This window comes from Periplaneta americana, chromosome 14 (assembly GCF_040183065.1).
Source record: "Periplaneta americana isolate PAMFEO1 chromosome 14, P.americana_PAMFEO1_priV1, whole genome shotgun sequence".
Classification (NCBI taxonomy): domain Eukaryota; kingdom Metazoa; phylum Arthropoda; class Insecta; order Blattodea; family Blattidae; genus Periplaneta; species Periplaneta americana.
The window spans coordinates 10484733-10502656 of record NC_091130.1 but is presented as its reverse complement, the minus strand read 5'-3'; the positions used below and the strand labels follow the sequence as shown (position 1 = coordinate 10502656).

Here is a 17924-nt window from a genome sequence, read left to right as displayed (position 1 = left end):
TGTGCTAGACAAGTAGCCAATCCTGAACGTGATATAAGCCAACAGTAGTCCTGGTTTTATGCAATTTTTTATAATCTTATGTAGACCATTCCCTTTTCTCTCACCAAATACATCGCAGACGACACCCAGGTGAATGATGACCAATCAGAGGATAGCACTGTGCTAGACAAGTAGCCAATCCTGAACGTGGTATAAGCCAACAGTAGTCCTGGTTTTATACAATTTTTTATAATCTTATGTAGACCATTCCCTTTTCTCTCACCAAATGCATCGCAGACGACACCCAGGTGAATGATGACCAATCAGAGGATAGCACTGTGCCAGACAAGTAGCCAATCCTGAACTTGATATAAGCCAACAGTAGTCCTGGTTTTATGTAATTTTTTGTAATCTTATGCAGACTATTCCCTATTCTCTCACCAAATACATCGCATACAACACCCAGGTGAATGATGACCAATCAGAGGATAGCACTGTGCCAGACAAGTAGCCAATCCTGAACGTGGTATAAGCCAACAGTAGTCCTGGTTTTATACAATTTTTTATAATCTTATGTAGACCATTCCCTTTTCTCTCACCAAATGCATCGCAGACGACACCCAGGTGAATGATGACCAATCAGAGGATAGCACTGTGCCAGACAAGTAGCCAATCCTGAACTTGATATAAGCCAACAGTAGTCCTGGTTTTATGTAATTTTTTGTAATCTTATGCAGACTATTCCCTATTCTCTCACCAAATACATCGCATACAACACCCAGGTGAATGATGACCAATCAGAGGATAGCACTGTGCCAGACAAGTAGCCAATCCTGAACGTGGTATAAGCCAACAGTAGTCCTGGTTTTATACAATTTTTTATAATCTTATGTAGACCATTCCCTTTTCTCTCACCAAATACATCGCACACAACACCCAGGTGAATGATGACCAATCAGAGGATAGCACTGTGCTAGACAAGTAGCCAATCCTGAACGTGGTATAAGCCAACAGTAGTCCTGGTTTTATACAATTTTTTATAATCTTATGTAGACCATTCCCTTTTCTCTCACCAAATACATCGCACACAACACCCAGGTGAATGATGACCAATCAGAGGATAGCACTGTGCTAGACAAGTAGCCAATCCTGAACGTGGTATAAGCCAACAGTAGTCCTGGTTTTATGCAATTTTTTATAATCTTATGTAGACCATTCCCTTTTCTCTCACCAAATACATCGCAGACGACACCCAGGTGAATGATGACCAATCAGAGGATAGCACTGTGCTAGACAAGTAGCCAATCCTGAACGTGGTATAAGCCAACAGTAGTCCTGGTTTTATACAATTTTTTATAATCTTATGTAGACCATTCCCTTTTCTCTCACCAAATACATCGCACACAACACCCAGGTGAATGATGACCAATCAGAGGATAGCACTGTGCTAGACAAGTAGCCAATCCTGAACGTGGTATAAGCCAACAGTAGTCCTGGTTTTATACAATTTTTTATAATCTTATGTAGACCATTCCCTTTTCTCTCACCAAATGCATCGCAGACGACACCCAGGTGAATGATGACCAATCAGAGGATAGCACTGTGCCAGACAAGTAGCCAATCCTGAACTTGATATAAGCCAACAGTAGTCCTGGTTTTATGTAATTTTTTGTAATCTTATGCAGACTATTCCCTATTCTCTCACCAAATACATCGCATACAACACCCAGGTGAATGATGACCAATCAGAGGATAGCACTGTGCCAGACAAGTAGCCAATCCTGAACGTGGTATAAGCCAACAGTAGTCCTGGTTTTATACAATTTTTTATAATCTTATGTAGACCATTCCCTTTTCTCTCACCAAATACATCGCACACAACACCCAGGTGAATGATGACCAATCAGAGGATAGGACTGTGCTAGACAAGTAGCCAATCCTGAACGTGGTATAAGCCAACAGTAGTCCTGGTTTTATACAATTTTTTATAATCTTATGTAGACCATTCCCTTTTCTCTCACCAAATACATCGCACACAACACCCAGGTGAATGATGACCAATCAGAGATAGCACTGTGCTAGACAAGTAGCCAATCCTGAACGTGGTATAAGCCAACAGTAGTCCTGGTTTTATACAATTTTTTATAATCTTATGTAGACCATTCCCTTTTCTCTCACTAAATACATCGCAGACGACACCCAGGTGAATGATGACCAATCAGAGGATAGCACTGTGCCAGACAAGTAGCCAATCCTGAACTTGATATAAGCCAACAGTAGTCCTGGTTTTATGTAATATTTTGTAATCTTATGCAGACTATTCCCTATTCTCTCACCAAATACATCGCATACAACACCCAGGTGAATGATGACCAATCAGAGGATAGCACTGTGCCAGACAAGTAGCCAATCCTGAACGTGGTATAAGCCAACAGTAGTCCTGGTTTTATACAATTTTTTATAATCTTATGTAGACCATTCCCTTTTCTCTCACCAAATACATCGCACACAACACCCAGGTGAATGATGACCAATCAGAGGATAGCACTGTGCTAGACAAGTAGCCAATCCTGAACGTGGTATAAGCCAACAGTAGTCCTGGTTTTATACAATTTTTTATAATCTTATGTAGACCATTCCCTTTTCTCTCACCAAATACATCGCACACAACACCCAGGTGAATGATGACCAATCAGAGGATAGCACTGTGCTAGACAAGTAGCCAATCCTGAACGTGGTATAAGCCAACAGTAGTCCTGGTTTTATACAATTTTTTATAATCTTATGTAGACCATTCCCTTTTCTCTCACCAAATACATCGCAGACGACACCCAGGTGAATGATGACCAATCAGAGGATAGCACTGTGCCAGACAAGTAGCCAATCCTGAACTTGATATAAGCCAACAGTAGTCCTGGTTTTATGTAATTTTTTGTAATCTTATGCAGACTATTCCCTATTCTCTCACCAAATACGTCGCATACAACACCCAGGTGAATGATGACCAATAGTCTAGTGAAGATGAGAAACTAGCCAGCGGCATAGCTCAGTCGGTTAAGGCGCTTGTCTCCCGATTCGAAATTGCGCTCGGGCGCGGGTTCAATTCCCGCTTGGGCTGATCACGTAGTTGGGTTTTTCCGAGGTTTTCCCCAACCTAAGGCGAATGTCAGGTAATCTATGTCGAATATTCGGCCTCATCTTGCTTACAACTATCCCGTTGACGCTAAATAACCTGGTAGTTGATACAGCTTTGTTAAATAACCAACTAATAAACGATGAGAAACTAGCGTACGGGAAGTTCTGGTGATTTTATTGTATATTTAGTCCAGGAAAAATATTCGTCTCTTAGGAAAATACTGCCGTGGCTGACTGAAATATAGCGCTTTAAATTTTAATCTAAATCTCCTCACAAAAGCCCCGTGCAAATTCGACGATTGTCACTTCCAAAATCACCTGGACTTCCCCAGCGCTAGTTTAGCCAATAACAGTGTATTTCTGTACTCATGATTCAAAATCAGGACTTCAAATTGAAGTTTGAGTAGTAAGCAATAAACCAATGAAATTAATTCACTGAACAACAAGAATTTTGCTCCGACTTAGAACAATGTGTCCTTATGATTTTGTGTGCGCTGAATCCGTAAATGCATCTCTTTTCTTCGTATCACTTAAGGTTTTCAAGATATACTATGATTTCGCTTTTCGATAAGCGCTCTGGCGAGGGTTGAGGGTTGTAAACCAAAACAAAAGCTAATGCATTTTATGAGTTTATGATCTATTTCAGGTTTCTTATGGTTGTTGGCATCTTCTTTTGTACTTCTAATAAATAAACAGTTATTGGTCCCTTCTATTCAGTAAATTTCATTACAGTTCAAAGTCAGGTCTATGCAATGAACAATCAAGGGTGTGTTTTTCAGTATTTAAAAGAAAGGTTACCAGTTTGAGTGAAGGAAAATTAAAAGAGGGCATTTTCATCGGTCCACAAATTCACAAAGTTATGGCTGACCCTTTATTTTATGAAAAATTTTCCGTTACAAAAAAATGGCATGGCGCGCTTTCAAAGAAGTTTGCTTAAATTTTCTTGGAAATTCTAGGGCAGAAAACTACATCGAACTTATGGAAACCATGTTAAGTGCATATGGAGTGTAACTTATCTCTCAAAATACACTTTTTATATTCTCACTTGGATTTCTTTCCTCCTAACCTTGGATCCTGGGGAAAGATTTCATCAAGAAATATCTGAAATGGAAAGATCATATAAAGGAAGATCGTCATCCAGCATGCTTGCAGACTATTGTTAGTTCCTTGTAAAAGACAGTCCTGTGTCTAGTTATAGACGAAAGTCATCCAGAAAATCCTTTTAAATGGTAAATTTACATTCTGAGATTTTCCTCATTACACGCATGAAATATTTTTATTGTTGTTGTGTTTTTTTTTTTTTTTTTTTTTTTTTTTTTTTGTATTTTAAATGTATTGTAACATCATTTTTGTATCCAGTACCCATTTTTCAAGTAGCCTATTATGAGGCATTTTTAATCCATAGTTTGTTGTAATTTTATTAGTAGCAATGAAAAACAATAAAAAAAGTTTTTTTTTCATAAATAATTTTAATTCACTTTCCCCAGAAAATAGTGCGTGATGAGACAATTTGGGTTTTAAATTCAGATTTAGGGCACACATATTAGTAATATTCACTCATTTTTATTTCGGAGCAAGACAAAAAGTAAAAATTAGTTGTTCAGTGATATGCAAAGTTGGTAAAGCTAATGATCAAAATAAACTTCTCTCCAAATTTAATCGCAGCATAAAGTACGTAATTTCAACGGTTCTAAACAATAGCTGTAACTGAGTAAATGTCGTTAAATAAGCTAATCAGTGACTTAAATATATAAAATAACATAATTTCATTACCTCAGGAATTGAAGATCGGATCATAAAAATTGCCACTCTGCCTCGACGAGTTGAACAAATTCGGAACGATACCGCCAGCTGATACAACACTGTTAAACAAGTAATGAAGTTAAATAAACAAGAGGCTACATCCGTGCCACTCACACTTGCACGCACAGCACGTGTAGGATGTCTTATGTAGTTGACAGTTGCGCATCAAATGTTTTCATTTGTCTGTCATGAACAGGAAGTGGCGATTGCAGCAACCAAACAGAAAGTGTAACTAACTGCAGAGTGCATTGCTCACTCCATTTGCTTCGCGTGACGACTGGGCCCACATATGAGAAATGCTAACGGATTGCTGCACTCCTCATGGGGGTAGATTTAAAATCCGAATGGAGCTACTGTTCTCCAACCAGGAGATCAACCGTGAAAGGAATGTGCTTACTATTGCCTCATCTATTGGAAAGAAGTAGATATAGTAATATACGTTACAAGAGCGATATGTTGACGTCTTCATGTTCGAGGAAAAGATTGAAAAAGCGAAACGTAGTTGAGCTTTTTTAATTTCCGAGAACATGAAAACAAACATACCGCTCGTGTATCGTACGTTATTTTGTGCGAAGATAGTTTATTACATACCTGAAAGACGAATTTCTAATTAGTTGCAATGAAATCTCCATGTTGGTTTCTGTTTAATGACGCCAACTTCGGAACACCAAAATATCTTTCTTCAACATTGTTGCTGGAAAATGTTTTCTGTGTTTACTATACTCCAGCAGGCCGTCATATACGTCTGTCTTTTTTTTCCCCCAGTCTATAAATGCGAACTTAAAACAAACGGTAAGGTTATGTAATGATTTATTTTTCATTTTAATATTTTAACAATATTATTTATATAACATATTGCAGTAATAACATCGGCATCTGGAATCTCGTTGATTTTTTCACGGCTTCCTTAATGTTACTTGTATCAGGAATGCAATAAGTTTCGTGGAGTAGTAGACTTTACTTAATTTTTGCAAATATTTAAAAACAATATTTAACATTGCAATTTAGGTGAAATTGCAGTGGTAAGTTTCCAATTTATAATTATTACTATGTTAAACGTCTCTAAAAATAATATGTTAAAAGCCAAAAGCAGTAAAATGAATGTCGCGCTTAAGCGGTAAGAAGAGGGAAATTGTTATGTGTGTTACGTTGGGAATACTGAATGTGGTATTTCACACTTACCGCGTATTGGTTCTGTGCGGAAAACAAGCAAATACGCACGATCTCGCACAAAATAATATTACCGTTATAATGCCAGTTTAAAAACCATGCACTCTCCTGCATATGTTATTTCCTGTATGAAGAGATTAAAAGACCAAGGGCCGTATTCATAGACATTCTTAGCGCGGGCTTACGGTGGATGATCAGCGAACTAACGTGTTTCGTATTCATAAACCAGTATTAGCGATATGATATGATATGAATCCTGTACAAGTAACCAGCCGATAGCCGGGGCTAGTTTAGCACGCTCGTAGCGCGGGCTAGCGAAATGTCTATGAATAGCACTCCAGGAGATTAACTGTGAACTAATTTTGTAACTATGGTAGTATCAATATGTCTGTATCAATGTTATGGTTTGTGCTCTGAGAGCTAGCCAATAGAGATAAGAGTACCCACGTGTGTGACCTTATGACATCAACATTCATTCACACCATTACCCTCCTTCGTCTCATCCGGCACAGACTTTCTCGTGGTTGGAGCACAGTGCTGAAGCGAGTTACATGATACTAATGACCAAGGTCCGGATTCCTAGGTTCGAACCTATTCTCTTGCTATCTCATTGTCATTACTCTCGAAATATCACTTTTTCTTTTTCGTTTTATGCATACATAGGCTACTGTACATAGTGTTCTGCCAAATGGCATGTCTTTCACTGCAAACCCAGCTTTCTCCAACCTTTCCTATTTTCTGCCTTCCTCTTAGTCTCCGCATATGATCTATATACCTTAATGTTGTCTATTATTTGATATCTTCTTTGTCCCGAACTTTTCTCCCGTTCACTATTCTTAAAGTGCATATTTCATTAGGCAGTTTCTTCTCAGCCAGTGACCCAATCAATTCCTTTTTCTCTTCCTGATCAGTTTCAGCATCATTCTTTCTTCGCCCACTGTTTTCAACACAGTTTCATTTCTTACTCTGTCCATTTCACACGCTCCATACTTCTCCATATACACATTTGATATACTTCTAGTCATTTCTCTTCGTCATAATGTCCATATTTCTTCTCCATGCAATGCCACATTCCACACAAAGCACTTCTCTAATCTCTTCCTTAGTTATTTTTTCAGAAGTCCGCAGAAGACTATTAAAAACCTTCCTTTGTCATTGCTATCCCCCTTTTGACTTCCTGGCTACAGCTCATGTTTTTTTTATTTTATTGGGTTATTTTACGACGCTGTATCAACATCTCAGGTTATTTAGCGTCTGAATGAAATAAAGGTGATAATTCCGGTGAAATGAGTCCGAGGTGCAGATCGAAAGTTACCCAGCTATTGCGCGTATTGGGTTGAGGGAAAACCCCGGAAAAAACCTCAACCAGGTAACTTGCCCCGACGAGATTCGAACCCGAGCCACCTGCTTTCGCGGCCAGACGCGCTGACCGTTACTCGACAGGTGTGGACCAGCTTATGTTATTGCTTATAGCATATCCCAAGTATTTGAAGCTGTCCACTTGCTCTACTGCCTCATTTAGTATTCTCACGTTTACCTTCTTTATTTTTTCCGACAACCATGACTTTCGTCGTAATTGTACCAACGAATAACACACTTAAATTTTATAGTAGCCTACATAATAAGAACTAATTCAAATATTAGGACCAAAAATTACTTATTTCACTTGTTGGAACTTATAAAAATCTAATTCGTTGTGTTTAACATACACAACTATATTTTATTTGTTTTAAAATAACTGTGGAACTAACTGAAATATGATTTCCGTTCATTTTTGCGTAAATACCTTGTTGTAAGTGGAATTCTTTGAAAGGAAAACTGTACCATAAGGCGACGATGTATACAGAGGATCATATTTTAGGTCTAGACTCTGTAGGAACATCGTCTGATTTTAATTAAGGGATTAGGTACAGCTTACAGCAGTAAAATTTTGGAAACATTCAATATTTTTTTCCTCCATTACTGTATAATGTACAATAATGAAAATTAGTATGTGTAAAACATTGTCCTTCTGCTATATTAAAAAAAATATTTTTACAATTTAAAAAAAAATATTTCCCCCCCCCCCCAAAATTCAGTTCACTGTGCAGTGATGAAGCCTTTCCCACATAACTCAAAAATTATCCAACATTCTGTGATGAAATTTTTTGTGTGTATTTATGCATGTCATATCTACAATATGATGCAAGATCACTTCTCTATCTTTGACAGATTGTTTGATAAAAAATGAATTCATTTTAAAAATCATCTTTTCCTAACACGAAATAAAAAAAATATTATTTATTAAGGAATGTAGTTTAAAGAGCATGATATTGTAAACATGCGTTTCAGCAATGAAATGAAAGAGAGAGAACATGAAAAAATTAACAAGTTTATGAGTCATGAGGGAAACGCTTCATCACTGCATAGTAAACTGCCACCATTTTGAATTTTGAAAAAAAAATATATATAAATAATTTTTTAATCGTAAAAATATTTTTTTCATATAGCAGAAGGACAGTGTTTTACACATAACAATTTTCATTATTGTAAAAGATACAGTAATGGACGAAAAAAATGTTTTACATTTCCAAAACTTTTACTGCTGTAAGCTGTACCTGACTCCTTAAACTGGTACTAAGAAATTACACTAATTTTTTTCTTTTTAAAACCTTATAATTGGAACATTTCCCATCATGTGGCCAATATTTTGATGTTAGCTAGAGTCTATATCATAACTAGTGTGGCAGATCTTTCGTTATTTTAGTGCATGTACGCATGCATATTTTTTGGCATTGCAGTGCATATTTTAAAGTTTTTTTGTGTGTATAATTTGCAACACTATTGATAACCTACAGACAAAACTAACAGGTGCGGGTGTGAAAATATTTTTCATAGAGGCTATATATACCTACCATTAGTGCAGCAAGTCTGATGAAGAAGAAATATTTCACGAGGTGTCTCACAACTGGAATCCAAACATTATTAATCAAAACCCGCTTGTAAATAATAGAAAACGACAGAAGTAGGCGCAAGGAAGACAAATGAACAAGGAACGAATAGGTATCCATGGCGACATAATGATTGCTTTTGAGTATTCCCAGGAAACAGTTTAGAATATAGGTTGAGTGGAAGAGAAGGCCTTGACTTACGGCCATAACTCTATAGTACCAATAAAAATAAATGAAATAACGTAAAGAAATGAACAAATAGTTTAAATTGTAGGCAAAGTTATCGTAGTATCGGTCTTTATCAATAGTAATCTCACTAGAGGTTTCGATTTATCTAGAGAAAATCAAAACTCGAGTTGGATTTAATTGACTATTACACGATTAGAAGAAAGTATATAAAGATTAGAAGAAATAGAGTACTGCAATACAATCAAATATTAATTAACTTACGAAAATACAACTGTCTTCAAATGTATTATTGTACCATCTCAACATTACGCTAGATGGCAGTAGTGTTTTATGATTATGTTTTCTTGTTATCAGTTGTGCCAACTATGGAATCTTCATTGAACTCTGTGGACGGTTACTAGTCAAGAAGGCTTTGTTGATTCAGTTTCATTTTTATTAAAACATTTGCATTCCACTTCAATCATCCGGATCCCAGTAATCAACGTCACTTGACAGACGATTTTCAATAAATCTTAGTATTAAACAATCTCTGATACGTGACTATCCATAATATCATATAGCAGAAGCTATAACAAACATAACCTAAATAATATAAACAAGTGTTAGAAAAGTTTTAATTAGGGATGATGAAATAAACAAGAAACGCTTTAATTAACGATAATGAAATAAAAAATAAACATGAATAATTTTAAAAGAAACAATTATTGAAAGTACAATTTTCAAATTTGAATGTTTTAGTGGTTGGTGGTTCAGTTGATATTATATTGGACGTGTGCGTAAAAGAAGTGAACTCATTGATATACATGGTGTACCCCTCAACTTATTCAGGATTTCCGAATGGTGCTCTTCATATATGGCCAGTGATCTTTATTAATTCTTGTTCTTGAATGCCAAAATGCGAGTCCTATTTGAAAGTGCTGTGCATCGACTGGAGTGGTTTGTAATTTTCTGTTTTTTGACATCCAGACCAGTGCAGTCTGAAATGTTGGCAAACAAAGAAACAAATGCTAGGGTAGTGACAAAAATAAACAAATGCTAGGAACGCGATAAAATTAAACAAATGCTAGGGACGCGATAAAATTGTGCGATAAGCAGCCATGATTGGTTGAAAGACGTCCTTTCGTACCGTTTTATTGGTCAAAAGTAGTGTGACGTAGTAAAAGCGTAATAGTCACTAGAATGTATTTTCAACAATCTTCGAAGTCTAGTTTTGAATCATGAATACAACGTCAACTGCAGCACAAAAAAATGCAAGTGAAATGTTCCCTGATAGTACCTGTGCCACGCGCCAAATACGACTACACGCCAACGTAGTCTATGAACACCTAATCTTATCTCCGTACGCCCTGGGAGAGAATATGGTCACTAATAATCAGTTTTATCTATATAGTTTTGAACGGTATAGTTATCCAGCATCGATACACTGAAACTGGGTTAACGTGACGAGAAAGTTCACTGCACTTTTAACAAAGCGATTTTCACTTCTCTTACCAATGCATAGCCGCATACTGGAGTGGCGATCGTCACCGTGACTGCCGAGATGGAAGCTGAACCATGTTACTCTAGTAAGCTGTAAAGACATAGAAAACAATCTATGTAGGAGTAATATTTTTCATTAGAGGAGTTTTTTATGCTTGTTTGCATCTATCTGAGAACCAAACGCGATTTACTGATAAATTCGCTGCCATGAACAGAAGAATTCAACTTGTCTTCAAAAGATTGGTATGATTATTTACCAGAGCCTTCTTCAGTTACAAGCCGGAGCCATTCGTCGGCAACACTGTAATCAACTGTCAAACGGAGGCCTACGATCCATAACATGTGTTGGGCTAATGCCGATTTTCAACAGTAATCTCACTAGAGGTTTTGATTTATCTAGAGAAAATCAAAACTCGAGTGGGATTTAATTGACTATTACACGATTAGAAGAAAGTATATAAAGATTAGAAGTAACGAAGTACTCCAATACAATAAAATATTAATTGACTTACAAAAATACAACTGTCTTCAAATGTATTATTGTACCATCTCAACATTACAAATATTACGCTAGATGTATGCTAGATGGCAGTAGTGAGTTATGATTACTAGCAATGCCTTCTCGTCGAGAAGTTCTCGATCTATATCACGATGGCAGTGTTACTAGTCAAGAAGGCTTTGTTGATTCAGTTTCATTTTTATTAAAACAGTTGCATTCCACTTCAATTATCCGAATCCCAGTAATCAACGTCACTTGACAGATTATTTTCGATAAATCTTAATATTAAACAATCTATGATACGTGACTATCCATAACATCATATAGCAGGAGCTATACCATAACGTAACTAATATACACAAGTGTTAGAAAAGTTTTAATTAACGACGATGACATAAAAAAGTACACATTAATAATTTTAAAAGGGATAATTATTGAATGTACAGTTTTCAAATGTGGTTGGTGGTTCAATTGATGTTATATTGGACGTGTGCGTAATAGAAGTGGAACTCTTTGATGTAGGCCTACATGGTGTATCCAACTTATTCAGGATTTCCGAATGATGCTCTTCATTTATTTGTAAATCGGATTTCAGAAGATGCATAGGTATGATCAGTGATTTTTATTAATTCTTGTTCTTGAATGCCAATGCGAGTCATATTTGAAACTGCTGTGCATCGACTGGAGTGGTTTGTAATTTTCAATTTTTTTTTACGTCCAGACCAGCGCAGTTTTAATGTTGGCAAACAAAGAAACAAATGCTAGGGACGCGATAAAATTAAACAAATGCTAGGGACGCGATAAAATTAAACAAATGCTAGGGACGCAATAAAATTGTGCGATAAGCAGCCATGATTGGTTGAAAGACGTCCATTCGTACCGTTTTATTGGTCGAAAGTAGTGTGACGTAGTAAAAGTGTAATAGTCAATGTAAATTAATATTTTAGTGTGTGTCGATGGAATTACATTCTCGGTCATATCAAACGTTAATTGTTGATGTATTATAAACTAAGTGCGTGTTGGCGATAAAAACAAGACAATAAATGAAAATATGGCTGCAGTCTTTAGCTTTTACGGTTATTAATAATGACAAAGTGATTGACAATTCTTCTAAATATTAAATATTGTATAAACTACATTTTTATAGTCTTACTTGTGGTTTGTGTGTATCAGAATTCTGGCCAAATTGTTGGGTCTTGCCTGCTGTATCAATAAAGTTACGCAGTTGATTTTCAAGTCCATTGTAAACAGCTGTTTTGTGATCCCATAAATGTTGAAATTTTGTTGAAGATTCGGAATGCGTACTATACGTCAGAACTATCTATAATTTGTAAATGCATACACTCATTTCGTTGGTTTTCAAAGTTTGTTTATTAATATTATTTCTTTTATAATAAATTAGTTATAAATATGTTTCTTTGTGCGAGATCGTACGTATTTGCTTGGTTTCCGCACAAAACCAATCCGCGGAAAGTCTAAAATTCCACATTCAGTATTCCCAACCTAACACACATAACAATTTCCCTCTTCTTACCGCTTAAGTGACATATTGATTTTACTGCTTTAGACTCTTAACATATTATTTTTAGAGACGTTCAATATAGTAATAATTATAAATTGGAAACTTACCACTGCAATTTCACCTAAATTGCACTGTTAATTATTGTTTTTAAATATTTGCAAAAATTAAGTAAACTCAACAACTCCACTAAAGTTACTACATTCGTGATGCAAGTAACATTAAGGAAGCCGTGAAAAAATCAACAAGATTCCAGACTCATCATAGACTGGGGAAAAAAAAAGACAGACGTATATATAACAATGTTGAAGATAGATATTTTTGTTTTGCAAATTTGCCGTCATTGAACAGAAACCAAGATGGAGATTTCATTGCAACTAATTAGAAATTCCTCTTTCAGGTATGTAATAAACGATCTTCGCACAAAATAATGTACGATACACGAGCGGTATGTTTTCTTTCAATTCTCGGAAATTAAAAAAGCTCAACTACGTTTCGCTTTTTTAAACTTTTCCTCGAACATGAAAACTTCAACATACCGCTCTTGTAACGCATATTAATATTTCACTTCGTATTTAAGGAAGATTTTTCTCGTTCTCGTTCTAGTTGCCGTTTCCGGGTAATTGTGAAGACGTCTTTATAGTTATTAGTAGAATTCTGTTCCACAAAGATATTAGTTACACATAGATTTCATTTACAATGATAGCATTTTTAGATAATTGTCAGCACATGCGTCGTCCTTGGTCGGAGTGTAGATGGTGAGGCAATTTGGTCCGTTACTATTCCGTTAGGTGACAAGCACAGAACAACGCTAAACAGTTAAAATTAGCGGTAGGGCTAGGCGTGTATCAGCCTGGTGATAACAAGTAACAAGAGGTGCATGTCCTGGCTATGTGAGACTGAGACAAATTTCCAGTCTTTCTTGGGAATTATGCAAACGATAAAATAAGTAATTTACAATTACATAAATTTAGGATTTCAAAATGATCATAACTGTCCTTGCACGAGTTGAAAATGTTAATGCATATGAACACTTTAAAAAGCGTGTTAACATTTCTGATTTATTAATGATTGTAACTTCTCATATATTTTAAATTGAAACTTCTTAGGTAGGCTAATGTGTGTGTTATATTGTATTGTATTATATTGTATTGTATTATATTGTATTGTATTGTATTTATTAACATTCCATGGTATTCGCACATTACTTCACAGCTAGAATATGGAACAAGTCAAAAAACTTAATACTACCACAGTCTAGTATACTGGGAGTTCAGTTCAAAGTGTGTCATGGCTCGCTGTATGCCGTCATGTGGCTAATCGATGAGCCTAGAAAATTCAATCTTCCTACACTTCCGCAGACGTGTATTACTTATGTGCCAGAGAAGTTTCCTAGGAAGTACGGCGTTCATTCAGAAGAGTACTTACTGATACGTACGGTAACGCCGGTAGTGGCAGAAATGTGAACTGTTTCGAAACATGTACTGAGGTGAGTTTTTTTCTTACTGTCGGGATATGTGGAGAGAGTTAAGACGACTATTTACGTATTTGTTGACATTAATTTCGACGGTCAACATAGACACGGAGCATTTGATTTGAGTTGTGGAATGTTTCCGTACGCAACCGATGATAACAAATACCCTGCGTATGACTTGCCGGCGCAAAACACAGTTCGAAAGAGGTTATGGTAGCACACAGACCGTAGAGACCGCCATCTGTTGCTACGACGTTCAAGTTATACCGTACAGGTCCTCAAGTTCAGATTGAACGCCTTGATTAATAGGCAACTTCTCTGACACAAAAGCTGAAACTCGCTTAAAATCGCTGACTCACCAACAGTGACGTCATGACACACTTTGAAATGAACACCCTGTATACACTCATGAAGGTCAATACGTAGTAAATATGCATCCATAGATAGTTGCTGACTACTAGGATCGCTGCTATCGCCTCAACATAGACAATGCGGCACAGTCTTTTGTTCATATTACCCTCACAACTCAAGTTTCGTGACTGTATATACTGGACTGTGGTACTACTGGCTGTTCATTTCAAAGTGTGTCATGACGTCACGGTTGTTGGGTCACCGATTTGAAGCGAGTTTCAGCTTATATGTTAGAGAAGTTGCCTATTATTTAAGGCGTTCTTCAATCTGAACTTGAGGACGTGTACGGTACGGTATAACTTGAACGTCGTAGCAACAGATGGCGGTCTGTACGGTCTGTGTGCTACCATAACCTCTTTCGAACTGTGTTTTGCGCCGGCAAGTCGTACGCAGGGTATTTGTTATCATCGGTTGCGTACGGTAACATTCCACAACACAAATCAAATGCTCCGTGTCCATGTTGACCGTCGAAGTTAATGTCAACAAATACGTAACTAATCGTCTTAACCCTCTCCCCATATCCCGACAGTACGTATTTCCAAACAGTTCACATTCCTGCCACTACCGGCGTTACCGTACGTATCGGTACGTACTCTTCAGAATGAACGCCGTACTTGCTAGGCAACTTCTCTGCCTCTTAGGTTATACACCTCTGCGGAAATGTAGGAAGATTGAATTCTCTAGGCTCATCGGCTAGCCACATGACGGCATACAGCGAGCCATGACACATTTTGAACTGAACACCCAGTACTATAAAGTCTTAATTTATAGTCACAGTCTAGATGAAATATATACAGATGAGATTTACAATATAGTGTCTACTAGTACAACACAAAGTTTTAGTATCAATTTCATGAAGTGTTATTGAATGTCATGAATTCATCTACAGAATAGAAGGCGTGAGAAATTAGGTACTGCTTTAATTTGGCCCTAAATAATTTATTGTTTTGAGTTTGATTTTTGATATTCATAGGGAGGCTATTAAAATATTTACTGTCATATAACGCACTCCTTTTTGATAGCACGATAGACTTGTCGATGGAGTATGAAAGTCATTTTTTTGACGTGTATTTATGCTATGAACTGTTGAATTAGTTACAAAGTTTTCACGATTACATACGAGGAAGATTATTAATGAAAAGATATACTGACAAGCCATGGGCATTATTTGTAGTTTTTTTTTTAAATAGTCCTACACGATTCCCTAGATTTGGCACCTACTATTATTCTAATTACTCTTTTTTGTAATAGAAATATACTGTTACTGTCTGTGGAATTTCCCCAGAATATTATTCCAAAACTCATTACCGAGTGGAAGTATGCGAAGTATATTGTTTTTAAGGTATTGATATTTACTATCTTTTGCATAGATCTAATAGCAAAACAAGCTGAATTCAGTTTGGGGGTAATTTCTTTAATATGATTTTTCCAATTTAACACATTATCGATTTTTAAGCCAAGAAAATTGGTTGTTGCTGTTTCTATTAGGGACCTATTTTTAATTATTGCGCTAGAAATTTGCGAGATTGAATTTGTGTCTGTCGAAAGCTTTAAAACAACGAATTAATTAATTACAGAGAGAAAGGAGAAACTGTCAATGAAAAGGACACGTGTAGAGGTTAAAAATGGAAGAATACTGAAGATGATACTGGAGTAGTCTGCGGAGGAAAAGAGGAGAAGAAAAAGGCAAAGAGAACAATGGATGGATGACGTCAGAAGTATGACTAGAAGAGATCTTACTTAAGAAGATGCTGAGAATAGAATTTTATGGAGGGGGAAAATATCTTCGGGTGAAGGATAATTACTGAATTGTAGAATAATAATAATAATAATAATAATAATAATAATAATAATAATAATAATAATAATAATAATAAACCTTGAAACAGGTGTTTTCACTTTATACTCACATGTTCGGAAACTGGAGATATCTGGAATACTGTATTATACACCCAGGGTCCTCTTGATTTCCAAATAAACTTCGAATTCACTGTTTAAAGGACAGATGCACTTCCGTCCCGTAACAACCGTGGCACGGCATGAAAAAAGGAAGTTGTTACAGAGAACGGACTGGCAGCAAAGTGAAAGCAATACTACTCGTATCCACTCTCTGGAACGCTGAGGGAAGGGAGTGGAAATCGAATCTATCAGCCGCTAATAGACAGGTGCGAGTCCACGTGCAAGGCAGAAATACTTCGACGTCACAAAAATGCACTAACTGAACCTTACAGTCAGATTTCTTATGTCGCGCTGCTACCACAGTCTAGTATATAGGCCTACAGTCACGAAGCTCAATACGTAGTAAATATGCATCCATAGACAGTTGCTAACCACTAGGATCGCTACTATCGCCTCATTACAGACAATGTGAAATAGTACCGGCACAGTCTATTGTTCCTAGTACCCCTCAAAACTCAAGCTTCGTGACTGTATATATTAGACTGTGCTGCTACGATCTTTCTTAACTGCATGTGGTTGCTAGGATACGAGTTCGGATTAATAGTGGTTAAGTACTGTTTGTGCGAGATCGTGCGTATTTGCTTGGTTTCCGCACAAAACCAATCCGCGGAAAGTGTGAAATTCCACATTCAGTATGCCCAACCTAACACACATAACAATTTCCCTCTTCTTACAGCTTAAGTGACATATTGATTTTACTGCTTTAGGCTTTTAACATATTATTTTTAGAGACGTTCAATATAGTAATAATTATAAATTGGAAACTTACCACTGCAATTTCACCTAAATTGCACTGTTAATTATTGTTTTTAAATATTTGCAAAAATTAAGTAAACTCTACAATTCCACTAAAGTTACTGTATATTTTCCATTTCTAAACATCTCCTTGATCGGAAAAATTAAACTTGCCGATGTTATTGCTGCAATATGTTATATAAATAATATTGTTAAAATATTAAAATGAAAAATAAATCATTACATAACGCATTTATAGACTGGGGGGAAAAAAGAGACGTATATCACGGCCTGCTGGAGTATAGTAAACACAGAAAACATTTTAAAGCAACAATGTTGACGATAGATATTTTTGGTTTGCAAATTTACCGTCATTGAACAGAAACCAAGATGGAGATTTCATTGCAACTAATTAGGAATTCGTCTTTCAGGTATGTAATAAACGATCTTCGCACAAAATAATGTACGATACACGAGCGGTATGTTTTCTTTCAATTCTCGGAAATTAAAAAAGCTCAACTACGTTTCGCTTTTTCAAACTTTTCCTCGAACATGAAAACTTCAACATACCGCTCTTGTAACGCATATTACTATTTTCTACGCTCTGTCATATAGGAAGCTGTCTGTCTGTTTCGTCTTCAA

The 17924-nt window shown here is 36.4% G+C and overlaps 1 protein-coding gene across 3 annotated transcripts in view; it reads right to left on the bottom strand.

Annotated features, from left to right (window-relative positions):
- The window catches only part of ClC-c (chloride channel protein 3), a 137326-nt gene extending 120690 nt beyond the window's left edge, over positions 1–16636 (bottom strand). The window contains exon 1 of one of the 3 annotated variants that reach the window (XM_069844933.1): positions 16499–16636. The gene's annotated coding sequence lies outside the window, so the exon portion shown is untranslated. Of the gene's footprint in view, positions 1–4887; positions 5031–10697; positions 10714–16498 lie in introns of those variants that run through there. The other 2 variants (XM_069844935.1, XM_069844934.1) reach the window with 2 other exon arrangements.
- Positions 16637–17924: the final 1288 nt, after the last annotated feature.